We start from the raw sequence: 3,654 nt of genomic DNA, 5'->3' as shown, positions 1-3,654 counted from the left end.
CTTTTCCGAAATAGGAGCAGCTGCAAAGTTCTGCAACGTAGCCATGCCATGCTCTAGCTTTTCTCCACAGACAGGCGACCGAAATGGGAGGCCGCGTTAAGCGCAGAACTAATTTTAGTATCTCAATAGCGGGTTACATAACGCATCGCATGTAAACCAGTGGCGTAAGCGCATTCTTCTCTGCACATCTTTAGAGCATGAAAAACGCGAGCGCTATGACCGTCCAGTAGCTGTTCAGGTAAAGGTGTGAATAACTTCAGAAGACACATAGGATGCCTTACTTATGGGAATTCGAAAACATTACTGTCCCTGGGTGCATTGACACCCACCCAAATAGCACCCAGAGACACACAAGCGCGTACAACACCACGTGGAACGCTGTACGACGAACTTTTGCATGGCAATTTTGATATGAAAATTTGTTTTTGAGTAAGGGAAATGGCGCACTAAATGTCTAAGTACACACCACAACCTCGCCTTAGTGGAAAAGGCAACGAGTCTGAGACGGCACAGAACTGAAGGCGCATATTCGGTCAGTTCGAAACCTTCTCGTAAGCTATCCACCAGCTCAACTAGCACATGTAAGCTATACGCAACGACACCCGGAACGGAACCACCCGGTAAGCTATACTAGAAACGGTTGTCACAGTTTTGGTACGAATGTTGTCGCGAAAATTGACGCCACATTGAGGCCATCTAGTGGGCAGTACATATAGACGAAGGGATTCGGAGCACTGGGGTATCGGTTACAGCCGGAATCCTTGCTTCGGCGGACGCGGTTGTTGCGCCGCGCGTTTGTTTCTTCAGCCCTCTCAACTCTCCTCTGCACGCGGCAGCGATTGTGTCTGCTCCAGGCAGTGAGCAGGGCCGTGCACTTACCTTTTCATTCTTGCTTCAGTCGCAACAACGACATTTAAGTCGAAAGCCTTTAATGCGTCATTGTTGTCGACAGGAGGTTGTCGACAAAATGTTGTCAGCAGAGGTGTCACGCTTTTGTAGTCAGATAAAAAAATTATAATAAAACCGAGTAGTAGATTGGTCGAGTTTTGTGAAAAAAATCACGGCCTCGGGAGTGCGAGACGAGCACGCTAACGACTCCGCCATGCCAGCTAGATTGTTTGCAGTGAACAAAGGCGCGTCTAGTCAATACGGTGTCCTCGTTCACTGCCATCTTCCTCCCTTCCCTTACGGCGAGGTTCAGGTGCCCACCGAGATATGAGAGACAGATACATTTCCCTTCCTCAAAAACCAATTTACCGACGAACAAGGCGTACAGCCGAACGGGCGATGCCGTTCTGTGGATTCCCTGGCGGCGTTGTAAGACGCTGTCGCGTTCCACTCTTAGAGGCTAACCTTAACATCTTAACCACACATCAGTGACACAAGCAGCAACACCGCGCTTAAGGCTTTCGCCTCACTGCACTTTAGGTCAACAAAGTGCTCGCCTAAATTTTTTTGAGACTGCATTTTTCCTTAAGGTGCGGTTGAGGTGCCTACCGAGATGTCGATACGTGGTTGGAGGCTTGGTTGCGACAGGGGTTCGGACCGATGACACATGCACCTTCAGTTGCATGCTTTAAGGGGACTGGGGTATCGTCGCTTCGGCAGACGTGATTGTTGCGACGCGCGGCTGTTCTTTCAAGAAAATCTTTCACATCTTTCAACACTCCTCTATCTGCACGTGGCAGCGGTTGTGGCTCAGCTTCAGCCAGTGGGCAGGCCCTCGCATTTTCCGTTTTATCTTTCCATCAGTCTCAAAAACAACATGCTTTAAGGCCCGGCTGAGGTGTACACCGAGATGTCGAGATATGAGAGCTACTGCGCCCTTTCCTGAAAACGCATGCTTTCGCATTCCTCCACGTAAGCAGTCTTAAGGCCGTAACAGACACCCCAGGGCAACCTATAGACTCGCGTTGCCTTGGACGCTGGCGGCTTACTGTTCGGCGTTTCGGCCACTGGTCTCTCATGACGGCGGAGTTTTCGCACAATGAACCAAGTAATCCTCTTGCATTAAAAAAAAAATAATGGAGCGTCGGCTTTCCTGGGTGCCGAAAATTCTCCTTCAATGGCTCCGATACAGTAGCGGGGAACAGAACTTAGGTGCAGTATTGGTGCCTTCTTGGTATAAGTTGGCCCTTTCAGGATCCCCATGCGCATACGCCTCACGCGAAAAAACACGGTCGTGATCGCCAACGTCAGTGAGTTCAAGAATAAACTGAAGGGCCCCGCTCGCAGCTTACTGCACGGCGGGTGTCTTCACAGACGGCGGACGGAGATATACACGGATAGGTTACGCCGGCACTAGACAAGATTATTCAGCGCAGAGGGAAGCTCACTTCTAGGATACTGAGGCTGCGCACGTGGGCAGCTTGAAATGTGTGAAAACCGAGTGATGTTAGTTCACGTAGCTCTTTGAGGTGAGTTCGTTGTTAAAAGAGCGTCAGTGAAGTTTATCTTGTGCGATTTAACGAGTAACTCTAAACGCGAGTGCCACTTGTAGAAAATGACTGCAAATTTGCCTTTGCGACTGGGGTATATGTCTCGATCCCAAACTTTTGAGGTTCTGCTTTTCTCATAGCCTCTACCTGTTCTTCAATGCTGAGATTGGTTCTCGCTCAAAAGTCAGTCTCTTTTTCAGTCTGCCCATCTGGGTATTTAGATATGCTTGTTTTTTAGTGCCAAATCACTTTCAGCCTACACCTAGCAATTTCGCCGATGTTCTGCGCGAGAAAGATGAAGCCGCAGCGAGGCTCATTAAGGAAATGGGTACAAATGGCAATGGACAAAGGGAAGCCAAATTTGTTAATGGCCTTGCAGGATAGGGAAGCCAAATTTGTTAATGGCCCAGCAGGGTAAGGATGACACCACATGGTATGTCACATGAGGCATTTACCAAACATGTGTAGGGCCGCTAGAAATTTGGAATTAGAATGACCTTGGAAGATTTAATGATGTGTGAGGCACCAAACATAGATTAATTTGGGAATGACCCTGCAAGGTAAAATGGCGACATATGGTGCGGCACATGGGGCATGTCCCAGATATGGTTAGGACACATGAAATTTCCCGTTGAAATGACTTAGCTAACTTCGACTCTCGGTGTCTCGATTTGCTCGGGTGGAAGATAGGCCTGACCTAGTCTCAAAATCGACTTCGGCCAAACCCAAAATGTGGGTGGGCAGATAAATGTTGCTATTCATGTTGTCTCCGTAGCCATGTAACTGTCGGCGACTTTATAAATCCCTTGTGAGATCCCCCCCCCCCCCAGCTGGTTTTCATATAGCATGACAGAAAATGATATTCTAGAGCACATACCTCCGTACAGGGCTCTCCTTGGTGAGCTGTCGGCCTATGGTTATCCCTAGGTGTTTGACAACTGCACAGCAGCCGTTAGTGAGGAAACCAACATGCGACTTACTGTGAGGAAGACAGTGCGAGCGGTTGTTCCCCGGATCCTTTTATTTATCCAGCGACCCCGCATACTACGGGGAGCCGATAACCTAAGATGACGCATACCAGATCACAACAATGACAACAGTGAGGCTGTAATTAGGTCGTCGAGCGGGGCTCCGAGAAACTCCGGCTTTGGGTCTGCTGCATGACTCACTGGAATAGGAATGTGGCACTCACGTCACGCTCTCTTTCCCAGAGCGG

This window comes from Amblyomma mixtum, chromosome 1 (assembly GCF_055824585.1).
Source record: "Amblyomma mixtum isolate Tamu chromosome 1, ASM5582458v1, whole genome shotgun sequence".
NCBI classification, from domain to species: domain Eukaryota; kingdom Metazoa; phylum Arthropoda; class Arachnida; order Ixodida; family Ixodidae; genus Amblyomma; species Amblyomma mixtum.
The sequence above is the reverse complement of the archived record's forward strand: the minus strand, read 5'-3'. Positions refer to the sequence as shown.